This window comes from Leopardus geoffroyi, chromosome C1, assembly GCF_018350155.1.
Source record: "Leopardus geoffroyi isolate Oge1 chromosome C1, O.geoffroyi_Oge1_pat1.0, whole genome shotgun sequence".
NCBI classification, from domain to species: Eukaryota; Metazoa; Chordata; class Mammalia; order Carnivora; family Felidae; genus Leopardus; species Leopardus geoffroyi.
Window position 1 is genome coordinate 99625600 of NC_059328.1, and position 19256 is coordinate 99644855.

The following is a 19256-nucleotide window of genomic DNA, read 5'->3' on the forward strand; positions in this document are numbered from 1 at the left end:
TTGTGAAAACCCATCAAACTGTACCACCTCAGCTCACATGACACTTCCTCCAGGAAGCCTTTGTGGATACCCTCCCTTCGAGCTTGTCCTGCACCCTTCCCGTGGTCACTTGGCCTGGTTCAACCTGCTTTTTTTGATGTTTGACGTCCGAACTACCGATCCTTTATTGACGTATCTGTCTCCCCAGCTAGACTGTGAGCTACTTGAGGACAAGATCCGAGTGTCCCCAGCACCTTCCCCACGCTCTCAGCCGGGGCCCAGCGAAGGGATATGGGCTAGATGAAGAAACAGATGGAGAGAAAAGGGAGGGTGTGTTTACTCCTTTTACTTTTCTTCCTATTGAGAATACACAATGCTTCTCTATCAATCTGCTTTTACCGAACCAGGCCAAGAAAGAGATCACTTACCTTTCCGAGTCTCACCCAGGAAAACCAGATCCTTCCGAGGAGGGGAAAGAGCAGAACTTCCTAAGACTGACCCAACCTAAGCAGTCCGCACCCATAAAGAGGTGTCTGAAGCTTCCTCCTGTGCCAGAAAACAGTCACATTGGTCATCTCTCGTTGGGTTTCTTCTTGATTCTTAAGGAGAATGGCCAGTTGTTCAGGGACCGGACTGCCCAGGCACAAACAACTCCCCAAACTCTCAAAAACATTTAGCTAGAAGAAAATGAAGCTTTTACATCTCAACCACAGCATAGGGACTCAATCCCACCCACCGAATTATAATCACTTTGCCTTAGCCCCTCACGTATTACGCCTACAAGTTTCAACCACGTTAAGAGACAGTCAAGTAATAAAGAAGGACGGTCTCTTTATCAGGAGGACCCTGCCTAGGAGCTTCCAGCACAGAAAACGGATTATCCTGCCAAAACTCTATTAGAGTACATAGTCCATAAATACTAAGCAATTGACTGGTTCCTTGATTCATTAATTCATTTATTCAGCAAATGCATGCTAGGTACTTATTCTTGCAAAGCTCAAAGGCCAGGGATGAGTCAGACAGAGTCTCTGATCTCAAGAAACTTAAAACCCAGCGGAAGATTATAAAAAGCTGGCTATCACGCCAGGAAGAATGAAATGGGTGCTTAAGATAAGCGGCAGGTGCTGTGATGTTCAGAGAGAGGGGTTGCCCAGCACAGAGGAAGCACTCAGTGTTGGTACGTGAAGTCGGATGGTTCCGGTGAACAGTGAACAAAGATGAAATGCCCACCCCCCCCCCCAGGCACAGTCTTCAAAGCAGCCCCTCCTGGCTCACTCCACATCTGTGCCTCCCTCTGCCAGCCAGACACCCGCACCTGACGCTGTGCAGTGAACTCTGCCGTTGGTCAAGTGGGGGCCGAGAATCAGGTGTCCCTCCCCACCCCCCAAGCATCCTCGGCTCTGCCTCTCTCCACTGAATTCAGGCCGAGCATTGATATTCCCGCACCGCCGACATATCACATCACTCTGCATAGCCAACATCTTACAGGCTCCGCTAATAACCCCCAGTGGATCTTAAGCAGGAGTCTCAGCCTGCAGGAAAATCGGTTCACATCTGAGCCCTGTCGCGACTAATCTTCTCCACCATTTATTAGATGAGGATCTTGTCAGTTCGGAAGCTCCGTTTGCTCTGCCTAGAAAATAGAAGAGAGAGAGAAAGAGAGACCAGAGGGCAAAAGATGAAGGAATGAGATATATAGTGGCGTCAAGAATTTTGTCAAGAGACACAGAAGTGCTCAGCGGTTGACAAGTTCCCTGTGGTACAAACAGAACAGCTCGAGGACTTAATACGTGAAAATCCCAACGGGACCATGCAATTTTTCATAATCATAACGTCTCGGACTTGTCAGTTGTGAGGTTCCCAAAGTGTTAGTCTGGTGGCAAGGTGGAGCCTTTGGAAGGTGGGACCTCATCCGCCTGAGGGCTGCTCTGGGTCAGGGGCGCAGGGGAGTGGCCCAGGAGACCGCGCGAGTGGAGCACCTGTGTGGCACTGCCTGTGGCAGGGGGAGGACTGAGGTCCTGGCTCTCATATCACCGGAAACGGGGCCTGAATCGCTCTACGTGTGTGAATCTCAGTTTTCTCGTCTGCAAAATGGGAGTATTCATACCTACTCCGACGAGATGTGCCGGGGACTTACACACCAAGGAAATTCTCCAGAAAACAGAAACCAGGGCAAGGAGGGTTTAGATGGAGCGAATTTGCAGGCCAAAGACCACGGATGGAGAATAGGGTTAGGGCACACCTGCTTTGCTTGCTTTCTTCTCTTTTTGAGAGTTGAATGCTCCCCCTCTCTTTTGTTTTTAATTTTTTTTTAACGTTTATTTATTTTTGAGACAGAGAGAGACAGAGCATGAACGGGGGAGGGGCAGAGAGAGAGGGAGACACAGAATCGGAAACAGGCCCCGGGCTCCGAGCTGTCAGCACAGAGCCCGACGCGGGGCTCGAACTCACCGACTGTGAGATCATGACCCGAGCTGAAGTCGGACGCTCAACCGACTGAGCCACCCAGGCGCCCCGCATCCTCCCCCTCTCTTAAGACTTCCAGCTCTCTAAGATGATAATTAATTCTAATGGCTACTCAACGAGCCCTTGCTCTGTGCCAAACTAGCTCTGTGTTAACCTCTTTACAGACGCTTCTTTCACGGAACGCTTACAACAGTCCTATGAGACAGGAGTTTTACAGGCAGAGAAGTAAGAGTCAGGGAGGGAAGTAATTGCCCCCATTGGTCACACCAGAGGCAGAGGCAGGATTTGAACCTAGAGCTAAGTCTTCCTCAGGGCTGACACTGGTTCTGAAAACAACCAACCGGGAGGACGGCTGACTCCGAACCAGTGTGACTGTCCTAGGCCATAAAGGAGAGCACCTTAAAGGGGCCTTGCCAGAGGAGGAGTGGAGAAAAACCAAAGCTTCCAGCTAACGGGGTCCAGTCCCTTTACTGATGATGCCATGGTGCCATTCTCCACTGGCCGTGGGCCATAATAGTAATTATGACTCCAGCAGCCACATTTTTTGGTTTATTTATTTATTTTGATGTCTATCTATTTTTGAAAGAGGGAGGCAGAGCGTGAGCAGGGGAGGGGCAGAGAGAGAGGGATAGGGAGACATAGAATCCTAAGCAGGCTCCAGGCTCCGAGCTGTCAGCACAGAGCCTGACGCGGGGCTCGAACTCACAGACCGTGAGATCATGATCTGAGCCAAAGTCAGATGCTTAACCGACTGAGCCACCCAGGCGCCACCAACACTTTGTACTTTATTTATTTTTTTAAACTTACTCATGTGAATATATTAAAAAAAAATTTTAGTTTTTTTAAATGTGTATTTATTTTTGAGAGAGACAGAGACAGAATGCGAGTGGGTTAGGAGCAGAAAGAGAGGGAGACACAGAAGCAGAAGGAGGCTCCAGGCTCTGAGCTGTCAGCACAGAGCCCGATGAGGGGCTTGAACTCACAAACTGCAAGATCATGATCTGAGCTGAAGTCGGATGCTTAACCAACTGAGCCACCCAGGGGTCCCTTCAGCAGCCACGTTTATGAAGCAGATGCTCCCTATGCTCCCTACTTAACCCGCATCTTATTTAACCCGTTTGTCCTGCTATAAAACCTGCCCCACCTGGCAGATGGGGAAACAGGTCAATGGAGATGAAAACTCCACTTTCCAAGTTCAACACTGTGAAGCCATGTGACCCTTCTTGTCTCTCCTCCCTTCACTGGAGACTTGAGTCCATGAATTATGTAAACGTTGCCTGGGAGGCCCACCCAGTGCCCGTGTTAATGACCTCGGAGGGGTGCTGGTTTCTGGGAAGTCGTGGAGGGCAGCCTGCAGAGTACTTTGAACTGGCATGTGTCATTTCAAACTGCTTTGAGATGAGCTGAATTCAGATCCCTCCGCCTCATGTGGGGATAGCAGTGTGGGGAGAGGAATGGAAGAGAAGGAAAGAGAAGCGGTTTTCTCCCCCCTTGGAGGGGGCAGGAATCCATCGTGGCTGTGTAGACACAAAGGCTCCCACAACCTGCTTTCAGGCCAAAGCAGCATCCTTCCATCACGTCGGATTCACTAGGCAGCAGGTTCCGGAGATTCCATGTGGGGTTTGTTGTGAGCACCATCCTGCGGACTTCTCCAGCCAGGCTGCCGGAGGACAGCCCTCTCCTCTCCCTGGAGAGCCCTCCATCCAGGCCACTGCACCAACTTTATTTGGTTGCTTGCTTGGGCTCGGCCCTCAGTGTAGGCAAACAGGGCAGGAGCCGCTGAAATCGGGGAGGGGGACAGAAAGGAAAGGGAGGCCAAGGAAGCCAAACCAGAGGCCAAATGTAGATGTCTGGTCTGTGTGCCCAGACGGGGCCAGAGTCTGGGCCCCTGCCATGTATCTTCAAAGCCCAGGCTGGACATGACCGATCCCTGCCCCCGCCCACCAACTCCTAGGGGGAGAAAACCACTTACATTTCCTTCTCTTCCATTCTCCTCCACCACCCACACCACCCTCCCCCCCAAACTGCTGCTATCACTACACGAAGCAATTCCAGAGGGAGGAGTCTTTCATATAGTCAGAAAAGGAATTGGCAGGCCTGGACCAAACGCCAGGCCCAGACAGAGCGGGATGAGAAGCTCAAGCCCAGATTCAAAGCTGGGAGGGTCCAGATGCTGAGAGCCTTTGTGTGAGGAGGCGGGGTTAGGAAGCAAGGCCAAGGCAGAGACCTTCCCCGAGAACGTCTTGCTGTGGAACGAGGGGCTGGGGAGTGTTGTGCGCCGAGGGGAAGCCAGCAGGTTCTCTCACAGCCTTCTCCTGCCCTGCGCCTCCCTCCTTAGCGGAGGTCCACTTGAGGCCATGGCCAAAGAGTCTCAGTTCCTTCCTCCTGGCACCGAAGGAGGAGCACACTCCCTTCCTCTTCATCCATTCTGCAGGACTGTCACAGAGAGGCTCCTTTTCCGGGCCCAGGCCCACTGTGGCCTCCCAGATCCCCAGAGCCTGCTTGTGAGGCCACCCTAAACTGCGACCTGCCCCGAAAGGACATCTAGGGCCCTGCTTACATGGCCACTCACTAGCCACAGTACAGTATTTTAGATCTCACGCTTCATCTCCCACCCATGCTCAATCAAACAGAGATCAAATAAGTTCTGAAGTGATGTGAAAACAAACAAACAAACACAGAGACCCAGAGCACCCGTGGCTGGTTCTTTTCATCAAAACAAACAATCCTTGTTCACTGCTCACAGAACACAGCCAGGTCTCAAGCAACATGGCGAAGGTACTCTTCAGCCGCCTTCCCTCCCACACAACCTCAACACACAAACTCACCCTTGGCAGCTTTCACTCTCTGCCTTCACCCTGGTCAGTGCCCAAAACCCACGCGCTGCTCCAGCTGCCAAAATGCTCCACCCCACATGGCACCCCCACGTTCCAGATTTTTCCAAATCCCTACCCACCCCCACCAAAATTAACCCATGCTCCCCCCCCCCCAACACACATTCTTGCAGACAAACCGTGATGTAAGGGAAAGAATATTAACTGAGCAACTACTACGTTCCAGCCGTTATAATAAGCACTTTACAGACATTATATCATTAATCCTTACAACAATCCTTTGGGGCAGTTGTTGCTACCACCATTTTGTAAGTAAAAACCTGAAGTTCAGAGAGGTTAAATAACATGCCCAAGATTTCACAGAAAAAAGTACCAGTGCCAGTAAATCAAAGCTTTTTTTTTCCCCCCTTGGCTTCTCCAATGTTTAAAGGTTTTCCAACAATCATACTATGTTAAATGGAGCTGGCCTTATTTACTTTTGTATGGCCAAGAGCTGGCCTAGTGGCTGGCAAGGAACAGGTGTCAAATAAATGAATAAAGAGTGATGGATGGATGGATGGATGGATGGATAAGAGAAATAGGTAAGTTGAAATGACCTTTGGTGACCATAAATTAAAGGGTTAGTCTTCTCAGATAACATCCTTACATATTTGTATTCTGGAGACAGCGCTGAAGCAACGGTCCCTATTTAGTCTGTGTCTTCCTTACCAGCTCTAGAAAAGCGGGAGCTTGTTCAGCGGAAAACACCAGGATTGAGAGGCGGTCTTAGTGACTTATCATGAGGAATTGGTATGGGGACTGCCAGAAAAGAGAATATTCTGCGTTCAAATACTTGAAGGCTGGGTAGAGGGTACACAGAAGAGGAAGAAGGCTTGCTCTGTGTTTCTGCAGGCCATTAGAACTAGGATCAATGGCGAAACCATGGTGGGGCTGATTTCTCATCAGCGTATTCTATTCTGCGCATACACTCAACAAGCACTTTTTTGGGCATCTCCTATGAACGAGGCGCAATAGAGACCATTTAAAGAAGAATATGTGGGGTGCCTGGATGGCCCAGTCGGTTGAGCGTCCTTGATTTCGGCTCTTGATTTTGGCTCAGGTCACGATCCCAGGGTTGTGGGACTGAGCCCCACATTAGGCTCTACACTGAGCTTGGAGCCTGCTTTAGATTCTCTGTCTCCCTCTGCCCCTCTCCCCCACTCATGCTCTCTCTTAGAAAAAATTAAAAATTAAAAAGAAGCACATATGTATAAATCTTTGTATCCTCCCCCTTTCTTAGATAAAAAAAATGTATTACATATTCTTCCAACTTAATCTAACACTGGATCTTGGAGATAACAGCATAGCAGTATATGGAATTTTCCTTCGTGCCTTTTTTACAGCTGTATAATACTCCACTGTATGGATATACCATAGTTTATTCAATCATTTCCCTATTGATAGACATTTGGTTACTTTTCAGTCCTTTGCTCTCTAAACACTGATTCAACATACAGCCTTGAGTATCATCTTGTTATATCCTTGCCAATATGTCTTTGGGATACAGTTTTAGTTTTCAAAAGTTTATTTATTTTGAGAGAGAGAGAGAGTGTGTGTGCGTGGGCGTGTGTGCACGCGCGCACAAGTGGGGGAGGGGCAGAGAGCGAGGGAGAGAGAGAATCCCAAGTCGGCTCCACACTGTCTGCACAGAGCCCAATGTGGGGCTCAAACTCACGAACCGTGAGATCATGACCTGATCCAAGGTCGGGTGCTTAACCAACTGAGCCACCCAGGCGCCCCTGGGATGGAATCTTAGAGGTGAGATTGCTGGGTCGAAGGGTCAGTGCATACGTAATCTTGTGAGATACTTCCAAGTTCTCTTCCGCAGGGGTAGCTGCTCAGGACTTTCAATACCAGCCTCCTCTCCTCCCACTGCCTGGAAGTTTGGCCCAACGGCTCGCCCCGGAATTGCTGGTATGTAGGGACAAGCTGAAGAAAAGGGAGCATCACAGGGTCACATGATGGCAGGACAGGAAGGGGCCTGGGTACATCTAGAATGCAGGAGCCCTTATGAACCAACCCCTCACCCCACCCCCAGCCAAGGCTGCCTGGAGCCGGTAGGACTTCATGATCTATCTCTGAGTTGGGAGCTGTTTCAAAACGATATTAGTACTTTGAACAAGTGTGGCCAACGAGAATGGGTAAGGCTGGTGGCTGTTACCAGATGTGCCTCTGCACGACCAAGGGGCGAGGGGAAAGGACTTCAGCCGTTCTCTTCAGGGAGACCCTGCCATTCCTCTGAGCCAATGTGTCACGCTCACAAAGCCAGTAAATTGGACAGCGGCTACTCAGGACAGCTTATTTATAGCGCCAACTACTCTACCCTCGCCCCTGTGAAAATTGAGCAAAGAGAACAGCCCAGCGGGATGGAACGTGTGGCCATCTGTGACTCTGTTTCCACAACAAATGCCTCCCAGCTGCGTGTTCCCATCAGCACCGCGCGGGCACTTGAGCCGATGGCAGGCAGGGTGCAGCTGGGGCAGGGCCCTTGGAATCCCAACCCTCTGTGACCTCATCCCTTCCAGGAACAGCCTGATGCCAGGACAGCCCCTGGAGGTCACCCTACGTGTTCCCGAGAGAATAGAGAACAGTTCCATGTCTAGAGTCCGCAGTGTTTCGGGATGCAGATGGCCTTGGGGCCCGCCCAGCAGGTACCCCTGACCCTGCCAGAGTCTAACAAGGCAAGGCTCCCTTGAAGGCCTGCAGAGCACAGGGGTTCAGCCGGGAACAGCAAACTCTCCCTCTGGCACAGAAGCATATAGGTGAGCTCTGACAGGAACAGAGTAAGTTCACTTCAAAATCTGCCTCCCGTGCGAAAAACTCAGAAGACCAATTTGATGCCCATGTTGTGTCACTGTTCTACTATTTCCAGGCCAGTGCTATCGTTTTTAAATCGTTAGGGTCATGCTCCATTGTAAAAAGACGAACTGTTCTGGGGCGCCTGGGTGGCGCAGTCGGTTAAGCGTCCGACTTCAGCCAGGTCGCGATCTCGCGGTCCATGAGTTCAAGCCCCGCGTCAGGCTCTGGGCTGATGGCTCAGAGCCTGGAGCCTGTTTCCGATTCTGTATCTCCCTCTCTCTCTGCCCCTCCCCCTCCCCCGTTCATGCTCTGTCTCTCTCTGTCCCCCAAAAAATAAATAAGCGTTGAAAAAAAAATTAAAAAAAAAAAAAAGACGAACTGTTCTGAGCGATCAGGCCCCGTGCTCTGATGCGCCCGTCTGAACAGGCAGCCAGTGGCCTCTCCTTCCACCCAGGCACTTGCCATCAGTCTGGGAGCTGTGAAGAAAGGGGAGTCAACGGACCCCACCTTCCAGCAGGTTCTATTCTTCCTGCTGACTCCAGCCCATCACAAGGTTGCTTGGGGTGCTCTGCCCATCACCCAAGAGGAACCAACTCGGCAGGGAGGCTTTCGGCAGGTCACTGACCAGAGAGGCTCTGAAGACACCGTCCCCGCACCCGGAGCATGGCCGACAATCGTCGCTCCTCTGCCAAATGTGATCGCGGCTCTACAGCACAGGGAGGGAGGGGGGCATCTAAAACCCCTATTCGTTCAGGTGCAGGAGACTTTGGAGAAACAGACCTGCCTGAGGATTCGAATAGTTACGGTTGGGCTCAAAAGCCCAGGGGGCCACCTCTCTTCCTCTCAGGCCAGGCCACACAAACGGAGGAACACAGCAGGACAGCGGAGTGACTGAGCCCAGGAGACCGCCGGCCTGAGGCTCTTGGCCGGAGCTCCGCTGACCCGTCCGCGAGCCACACTGTCCTCCCTTGATGAGCAAACCCTCTCCTGACACCCAGCCCACTTGGCGTTTGCCCTCATCTCTAGTTCTCAAATTCCTGATTTTGTACCCAGGATCTTTATCTGCTTCTGGCTCCCGTGATTTGGCAAATTGCCAAAGCCCAGCCGGCTGGTCTTCTTAAGGGATGGCAGCTCAGCTGACAGAGTCCCCGCTCCAGCCCCCAGCAGTCAAGGACAGCATCGCCACCCCTACAGCTCAGCTCCCTCTGATGCCCGTTTCAAAAAGTCAGCAGTCAGCTTTTGGGTCCATTGCCGAAGGGACCTGTGTACTGAGATGTTGGAACCCTGGGTCCCCACCCCACACGCAGAGGGTGAGCACTGGACCCTGTGGAGGCCACGTCTGGAGAGATGGGCCTCCCGACGCAGCCTCCAGCCATCCTGGACCTTCAGACCCCAAGAGACTCTAAGATCAGGGCTAATCTGGACACCAAGTTCCACAGCGGAAAACTCATGACCCCTCTGTGCTGCTTCCTACCTCTGTGCGTCTCACACCTTCCTTCCAGGCCCCCCCCCCCCACTCAGGGAGAAGCCACCCTCCAGCTCCGCCTGTGTCTCCCCCCCCCCATCCCTCAGTGGTTGTATTTCGGGGACTCAGAAACATCGAGGGCCAACCGGACCCAGGGAACCCGACCGGTTAGCCTCTGAGCGACTGGCCTGGCCTAGCTTCCGCTGGCTGTCCACAAGAGTAAATAAACTTCAGCCAGCTCTCTATTGTTACTGAAGATCAGTTACTCCCCTCAAGATCCAACCTGGCATCTTGGTCCGTAATTAAGCCTGTAGCGGCTGTCTGCTTGAAGAAAGGGCAGAAAGTAACGCAGAGCTGCTAAGGCGGTCTAGAAGAGAGACGTCTTGTCAGGTGCCTCTGCCTTTTCTCTAGAGGCAACCCACCCAAAGCCCCCACCCGGATGGATACCTGAACTAGTTGTGAGCGCTTAGTCCCGGACACGCGGCACCCACTGCGTGCCAGGCTCTGTTTTAAGCACCGAGGACATGGAGTCACAGAGACATTGAGTAACTTTCTCAAGGTCATCCAGCTGGCGGGCTGCAGAGGCAGGGTTCGAATCCCAGGAGTTTCGCCCTAACCGCTAGGCAGAGTCTAATGGACAGTGCTTGGCACAGGATAGGTGCTTGGCAATGGTGCTGGGGTTAGAATTATTACCAACCATAGCCTCACCTGCCTTTTCACCATACAGCATGGGACTGTGATAAAGCAGTCATTTGGTAAATGGCCAGTTCTAGCCAAGTCAGGGATACAGAACTACACAAGGCAATTCCGGGCACTTGGAATTGGCTTTCCTGGACTTCATACGAGCTGTTTGTCTGGACATCTCTAACGGGTCGTAATTTCTAATTGTGTTGAGGCACAAAGCTGAGTCACGGGAACTACTCAGAAGTTCGTCGACGAGCACCGGTCCCTTGGTTAGTGAGTGAGCCGAGCCAGCTGCTAGGGACCTGCATCACATCACAGGTCTCTTACCCTCTATTTGCTGCTGTTCCCATAGAACCTCTCAGAAATGACAAAAACTCACGTGTCTCTATGAAAAAGGAACGCCACACGAGTGCCGACAGCTGGTGCCAATGATGGAAGCAAAGAGATTTAAAAAAAAAAAAAAAAATCATTCGTTCTAGAGCACCTGGGTGGCTCAGTGGGTTAGGAGGTCGACTCTTGATTTCAGCTCAGGTCACGAGCTCGTGGTTCCTGGGTTCGAGCCCCGCGTAGGGCCCTGCACTGACTTTGGGGAACCTGCTTGGGATTCTCTCTCTCCCTCTCTCTCTGCCCCTCCCCTGCTTGTGTGTGTGCACTCTCTCTCCTTTTCTCAAAATAAAGAAACATTAAAAAAAAAAAAAACATTCATTCCTCCAAATCGGAGCCGTAATCAAATTATGGAGGACACCAAGGTGGCAGTGACTCAGATCCAGGCCTTGAACAAGTCCAGGCTCCGAACAAGACCTACAAATAAGTGGTTAGTCGATCTCTACAAAGACCTGTCTAGAAAAGCTGAAAGGTAGCCCTGAAGTGGGAGAAAGTGTAAAGAGCACAGTAATATTCTAGGAATGTCTTTGCAGGTTTGAGAATTTACCAAGATCGGGGGATGTAAGCTTCATGGGTGGAAAGGGTCCGCCCCACGTAACTGAGTTTGGTGGGAGTATGGATGCAGGAATCCCTTTCTCTTGTTTTCCTGCAGAAAAGAAAGTAAACGGGAGCATCTGGGACCGTGAGGGCCCCATAATGGGCCAACCTGGGCTAAAATTCTCCACACCTTCTCCCCGGGCATAGGCAAAGGGCAGCCTGACCCTTCTCCCTGGCCTGCCGCTTCCCCAGGGCAACCCAGGGACTGGCTCCAACATCTTCAAGTTTTCAAGTATAGTCCTTCAACACTCGGTCTCAATTTCCTCAACTCCCCGGCCTGCTGTGTCCTCTGCTGTCCCATCTTTGGTGTTTCTAGGGGCATCATCAAAATAGAAGGGGAGCATCAGAACAGCTTCCACTGGAGGCTGAGATGGAACCTGCTGGGCAGCGAACGCCCTTGGCATTGGAGAGCAAAGTCATCACTGAAAACAAAGACAACCAGGGAGCTATTTTGTGCACAAACGGTCCCTTTGCTGTTCTCATCAAGCCAGAAACAAATATCCTGGAATCATTGGCTAGCGGCCAAGTAAGTTAAATATCTAATTAAAAGTGAGCTGGAGGTGTTTTAAAATTGAACACTTCAAACATTTGCCAGTGCAAGCATGGTGAAATTGGGGGTTTTAACGGAGCAGCGGCAGCAAATAAAATATTTACAGGTCTCAGCAGAAATAAATGCAGAGGGGCTCATTTTTTTTTAGTGAAAATGCACATATGGTCATTTTTTTTTTTCCAGGAGTAGAATTTAGTGATTCATCACTTACGTGTAACACCAAGGGCTGATCCCAACAAGTGTCCTCCTTAATGCCCACCACCCATTTACCCCACCCCCCCACCCAAGTCCCTTCCAGCAACCCTCAGTTTGTTCCCTGTATTTAAGAGTCTCTTGTGGTTTGCCTCCCTCTCTGTTTTTATCTTATTTTTATTTTTTCTTCCCTTCTCCTATGTTCATCTGTTTTGTTTCTTGAATCCACATATGAGTGAAGCCGTATGATATTTGGCATTTGCTGATTGACGGTCATTACAGAGCCACCCTGGCGGGTGCTTGACGCCTCTGAGTTAGAGAATGTGCCAGGAGCACAGATCGTAGGGTAGACACTATTTGTCAGGATGTGGAAAAACACAGCCCAGTGTGTCTAAATGTGGTCATTCTTACTAGAGCAAGGAGAACGCTGTACGTGCAACTCATGGGAATGCCTGAATCTCTTTTTAGTGTAAGTATATCCCAAAGGTCGCCCGGGACATACCTACGCTAAAATTTTATTTGTTGTTTATCTGAAATTCCCATTTAATGAGGCATCCGCTATTTTCATTTGCTAAATCTGGCAACCCTAAATCCAAGATAAGCAAGTAATCCTCAAGTAATCCTCATGATCTGGAAAGTGGCTGGGGGACCAGCCAAAGAGCGGCTCAAATGTTAGAAGGATGTTCTATGAACACTTGGGCCTCTGTTTACTTCATCTGTAGAATGAGGGTAACGATACATTCCCGTGCAAAGCCATTATGGGAAGGATCACCAGTGAAGTCGTAAGGCACCTAACCGCCACATTTTATGTCCTCGGTACACAGTAGCTGTCACTGATGTGGCCAGAGCCTGTGGCCAGTCAGCAGCACAAAGTAGGCTCTCAATATGGGCCAGTTCTTATCTGTAAAGGGAAGACAGCTGTCAGGTCAGAAGCGGCACCATTTATGAGTACCTGTTATACCCAAGTGCCATACATCATTTTATATAAGCCTTAGGATAACCCCGCAATAGGTATCATCCCCATCTTTCTCTGGCTACGGAAACTGAAGTTCGGGGAATTTAACTAGTTTACCGAATGTTACATGTCCTGTGGGAAGAAGACCTGGGGTCCAAACTTGCTTAACCCCAAATGCTGTGCTCTTTTCACTGTATCGTCCTATCTGCCTCGCTGGATCCCGGGAAGGTATGATCTTGCTAGAGTAACAGATTACCCTGTTCGCCACCAAAGTAACCTCCTCGCCTGAAGAGTTTTTGTCTCCGATTATTGTGGGGCGGGGGGTGTTCCTTTGCCTACGGGAACATGGCTGTGTTCTCGTGAACTCCGTAGAAGAATGGGTTTTGAATTTTCAAACTCACTTTAACTGCTATGCCTGTTTTGTATTAAGTGACAGATGACGGTAAAATTTTAGAATGAGAAAATGCAAAATTCCTTGGGGCAGCTGGCAGGATGCTGGATGATAACTATGGATTCGTTACGTGTTTCTCTCATGTTCCATTCCATCCTTACCCCCACCCCCTCTCTGTTCTTTAATGGAACCAGGAAGGTCTGATGCTCCTTTCCCCCTACAGGCTTAACTGGTAAGACCAGAAGACACAAGGATGGGCTGGAAGGCGGCCATGCTGGAAAAAGAGATCTGTTGGAGAGCACGCTTAGAAGTCAGTATTGCTTTTAGCAACACAGGGATCCTGCTAGGGGTCCCACCCGGAAGGAAGAATCCCTCCTTTTGAGGGCAACCATGATGCTGCAGAAGTGAAGGCATCAGGGAGACTTGGGGCAAGACATAGGAGCAAGTGTCATGGCAGCCATGCCCAGAATGGGAAGTCAAGGCACAAAGCCAACACAGTCCACAGGAGGGGGACATTCTCATCAGCCATACTTAAGATAGTTCTCCCTCCACTAATGTGGTTAGTTGTGTAAAATGTAGAGACATGGCCCCAGTGACGGTCAAGTGTTTTCAGTGCATGCTTTCCCAGTCAGACTTTCCCTTCAACTTTTATTTTGTTATTAGTCAAGATGCCCCAGTATTTGGGGATTGCTTGCTAATTCCACTTAAATTTGTAGTGTAATTCTGGATCGGGTAGACAAAGAAGAACCTTCTTCCCGTGCCCCTCACAACAGTAAGTACCTTGAAAACTACTTGAGTGGGGCGCCTGGGAGGTTCAGTCGGTTGAGCGTCCGACTTGGGCTCTGGTCACGATCTCCTGGTTCGTGAGTTCGAGCCCCACACTGGACTCTCTGCTGACAGCACAGATCCTGCTTTGGATTCTCCGTCACTCTCTCTCTCTGCCCCTCCCCCACTTGCTCATTCGCTCTCTTTTTCTCTCTCTCTCTCAAAAATAGTAAACATTAAAAAAAAAAAAAAAAAAAAATGACCCGATGATTCACTCAGCTCTTTACGGAGCTTCATGCTTCCCTCTTTTCTTTCTCTCCAGTCTCTTTCCCTTTCCTCTCCTTCTACTGTGTCAGCAAAACCTGTCTTTACTGGGGCAATCCCAGCCCATATGTCGATTATACATCCCTTCCCCAAGTCCTATGGGAGCTGGTTCTGGTCTCCTGTCCTTCCTAGCCTGTCTGCAGGCTGGCTGAGAAATCAGGAGGCGGCCTGGGACCCCTGCCCAGGGCTCACTCCTCAGGCCCAGCCCCTCTCCTGCACTCACAGGTCTGAACTGCTCGTGTGAACGCAGACTTTGTGTCTGAATGTCTGTGGAAAGCTGTTTACGCGTCTGCAGGCCCAAGGGGGCTCATTTGCAGTGCTCTTACCTAAGCAGGGCTGGCTCCAAGCCCCAGGGGCCCCAAGAGGGCTCGCTAGGCCTCCCGGCAAGGGCGCAATTAGGGCACTGTGGAGAGCCATGGCTGTCCGTCAGCTCTCCGCTTCCAAAAACAAGCCTCTGACTTGAGACCAAGCCTCTCCGCTTGTTTGTATCAGCAGGTTCTCAAGTCTGAGATCTCCCGGCGGAGCTAAAGCCTTCATGGCAGCTCTGTATTCGTCATGTGTTTATGTGTGAGGCAGATCCTGAGGCGCCCGCTCGGACCATGTCCCCGGGTCCAGATGCGGAGGGAGACACAAATCGGCCCTGTGCTGTCTGGCCTGACCAGGCTCTCCTTTCTTTTACCCCAGTGCTTCTGTGTCTTCACACAAGCGTGTGTGAAGACAGCCGAGCTCCCTTCCGATCTGCTCTTTTATCTGGTTTCGTTTTCAAGACATTCTGAAGCCTTAGCAGCAGTTTGGTAGGTGGTTGAGTAGACGGCTGTCCTTTTGCGGAGCCTGGAGGAAGGAATGATGGCTCTCGTTCTGGTTTTCTGTCAGCATAATCGGTCTACTTCGTGTGGGATGAGAGGGAGAACATTCCAGTGAAGAACACTGCTTCGGGTCTTTACGTTGGAAGTGGTGGCCAGTAATGTTGATGAAGACTTATTACACATATCCCAGTTTTCTTCATAAATTCATGATGGCGGTGCTGCTGCTGACGGCAGTAGGGGTGGGGGTGATGGGGATGAGGCCGGAGGAAGAAGAGGAGGAGGAGGAAGAAAGAGAGGAGGGGCGGTAAACAGGAGGACTCATTTCCAGCATTATTGTTCCTGGCTCCGAGACCTCCTCTTGGCCTACAACATCGCCCAAATGGCATCCCCCTCGACTTGGTGTTCCATTCACTCTGATTTTACCAGCACTCCGAAACACTGAGTTTTCGTGGACACCGGCGGGACCTGAAATGAACCGAATGGGGTCATTTCTCACAGAACTTCCCAGTATCAAGGTCTCTTGGAGACAGTTTGATCATCTGTATGTGTCGTTACTTGTTAGCTCACCTCGGCAATCTTTAGGTGTGGAAAGAAATACCAGTGAGGAATACACTGCTTTGAACCCAAGACCTGTTTGGGGAAAAGCATCTATTTTGGGTCAGACAGATGAGAGTTCAAACCCCAGGCTTTTCATTTCCTAGCAATTTATACTTTTTTTTATAACCTATTTTATTATGCATGTACGTACGTATTTAAGTTTATTTCTTTATTTTGAGGGAGAGCAGAGAAAGTGAGCAGGGGAGGGGTAGAGAGAGAGGGAGCGAGAGAACATGCGAGCAGGGGAGAGGGGCAGGAGGGAGAGAGAGAGAATCGTAAGCGGGCTCCACACTCAGCATGGAGTCCGATGCGGGGCTTGATCCCACAACCCTGGGAACATGACCTGAGCCCAAATCAAGAGTCATATGCTCAACTGACCGAGCCACCCAGGTGGTAATTTGTACTTTTAAGCTTGAATTCCTCTTCCATAAACGGACACCCACAGGGCCTGGCACATAGTCAGTTCTCAATACATGTCAGTATCTTTGATGCTCACCCCATTTCCAGGATGGGATCCAAGGCAAAATCCCAATGCTCGTTTTTCTGTCAACTTTCTGCTTCCCTTTATCCTAGACCTCAGCCAGAACCAGTGGGCAGTTCCTGTCCTAAACATTTTTCAGGAGCCACATGTTCACTTATTAAGAATCATCTTGATTCCTGTGACTTAGGATAACAAAGCTTCGGACGGCAAAACAACAGCTTTTAAAGAGAGAGGGAGAAGGTTTAACCACTCAATTGGTTGTTTTTTTCAAATGCCGCCCAACTGTTTTTTTCCACTGAATGGGCTGATGTTCTGATTGACTTAACCATGTGAAATGATTCTATAACTTTTTTTTTTTTTTTTTTAATACTGTCAGGATGTTTTCCTTGATGTCTGGCCCAGGTTCTCTTTACGTATATCATTCCATTATTCTTGCTTATGCCGTCTGGTCCTGAAATAAAACATCTAGATTCCACCACTTGGATTTGTACTTTTCAAATATTTATAAGCCGTAGTCATGACTTCATACAGTCCATCCTATACATATTTAATTTTCCTTTATAAACAAGTCGTTTTCTCCTTAAGTCATTTATTTTTCTCTTGTGAAATCTTTCCAGAGTTGCTTTTGCCTTAAGACGAAGAGATGCCCCTGAGTGGATTGTTATCAAACAGCCTTTAAAAAGTAGTTGTTCTGGAACCAGGGGGTATGTATTAAAAGTACACGTTCTCTGACCTCATCGCCAGTGATTCTGTTTCACAGTTCCTGGGGTATGGACCCCAGAATGCACATTCTAGCAACCACACCCACACATGCACGATCCCCAGGTGATTGTGTTGGGAATCCCCTATAGACCACCGTTGGTATGACAAAGTGAATAATAAACCAGTAAGTTCTTCCTTCCCAATTTGCAATCACACTCGGGCCTATCTTCCTGAGGTTACGTCAAGACCATCTTTTATTTTTTATTTTTTTAATGTTTACTTATTTTTGAGACAGAGAGAGACATCTCATGAACCTGGGAGGGGCAGAGAGAGAGAGGGAGACACAGAATCTGAAACAGGCTCCAGGGTCCAAGCCGTCAGCACAGAGCCCGACGCGAGGCTCGAACTCACAAACCATGAGATGGTGACCCGAGCCGAAGTCAGACGCTTAACCAACTGAGCCACCCAGGCGCCCCTCAAGACCATCTTGATGAGAGTTTGAGTGTTCCCAAACCCATCAGTCAAATACTCACATTGTTTTGGTTTATGAGTGCAGATGGCCAAGCGTATCCATCAGAGAGATTTGGCCAGTTTAACTTCTAGAAGGCTCTTCCTTTTCACTGTTCTTAGGGTTCTAGGTCAAGGGGTGAGGGTTGTGGAGGGTAGATTTCACTGCCACCTGCCCATTCCTAGAAATCTAGCACTTTTGTATCCTGTAGGGTTACTGTTTCCTATCTCTGTTTTCGTAAGTATATTACTCCCGTTAATAATAATATTTCTTTGCATTTGTACGGCACATTGTGTTTCACAAAACATCCAAACTCCCATGATTTCATCTCATCTTCACCACAGCTTGGTGTGGTAAGTAGGCCAGGCATTACTGTTTTCATTTTCCAGATGAGGAAATGCTCAGAGAGAATAAGTCACTTGTCTAGGGATTTATAAAAAGGAAAGACAAGACCCAGAGCTTAACACGAAGGATTCTTTCACTCCCTCTACCTTAAGATCACACTTTTCCATACTGTTATATTATCAAATCTATAGTCTTTGAATGTTGCTGATTAATAAATAATATGTTTCCTTCATTAAGTCATCCACCATTCAACACTGCTGTTTGGAAGGAACAGGACATATTCAAGGAGGGTATTTTTAACTTACTGTTTACTCACTGTGTTGATATTGCCCACAATTGTAGAATAGTTCATCATTCCTCTAAGTTTTATTTTGAAAGTTAAAATAAAAGGCAGTGGCAGTTTCTCATGTTGTAAAGAATACATTATTCGCCTCAAGGGCTCAGCCCACAGTGAATGATTTGCTATATAGACGCCATTATCGGAGAAGGAGGCAAGGGGGCCAGGATAAGGCCTAGGCCATGGGTGTAATTTTCCCAGGCTACTGTCAGTCAATGGATCGTAATTCATTAAAAGTATTTATCAGGGGCGACTAAGTGGCTCAGTTGGCTAAGCGCCCAACTTCAGTTCAGATCACGATCTCACAATTTGTGGGTTCGAGCCCCACATCAGACTCTGTGCTGACAGCTCAGAGCCTGGTGCCTGCTTCAGATTCTGTCTCTCTCTCTCTCTCTGTCCTTCCCCTGCTCACGTTCTCTCTCAAAAATAAATACACATTAAAAAAAGGCATTTAAATAAATAAATTAATTAAAGTCTTTATTGGACACTAGCCATATTCAAAGTCTACACATTAGATAATACTAAAAGAGTATAAAAGCAATATAAGAGATTCCAGGTGCTAAGGGACTTGCGAGTCTTTGAACATCCCGTTCTTTACCGCCATGTCTCATTCATTCATTCATAGTATAAATATTTTGTTGAGCACTTACAGTGAACCACACCCATGACTGGTTACGGGAGCTACCACAGTGGACAAGACAGACCCAGCCCTGCTTCATGAAGTCAATGGTGTGGCAGGGGAAACACACACCTCAGGGAGCATGAATGCAATAAGGGGGATGGGCAGGGGGTCCCGCGTGTACGCACAAGGGGCATCCAGTCAGCCAAGACCAAATGGCCCTTGCCAGGAAGCTGTATGCGCGTAGCGGGCCCATTGCTCTTAGGTGGATTGTAGATCGATTCGGGGTGGCCCGCAGGGAGCGTGCTGAGGGCCTGGCCCTCACGGAGGGCACCAGGGAGTCACTGTTTTATACGAATACTCCACTCCGCCTGAAACATTTTCCTCCCCTCCCCCGTTAGCTACGTTCTAGCGTCCACAGGTCTCCAACCCTCACC

At 49.3% G+C, this 19256-nt stretch overlaps 1 long non-coding RNA gene across 3 annotated transcripts in view; it reads right to left on the minus strand.

Moving 5' to 3' along the window:
• Nucleotides 1-917: 917 nt before the first annotated feature.
• The window catches only part of LOC123598525, a 32148-nt gene continuing 13809 nt past the window's right edge, over nucleotides 918-19256 (minus strand). For 2 of the 3 annotated variants that reach the window (XR_006712667.1, XR_006712666.1), the window contains exon 3: nucleotides 918-1612. This is a non-coding gene — a long non-coding RNA (uncharacterized LOC123598525). Of the gene's footprint in view, nucleotides 1613-14288; nucleotides 15696-19256 lie in introns of those variants that run through there. The other variant, XR_006712668.1, reaches the window with a different exon arrangement.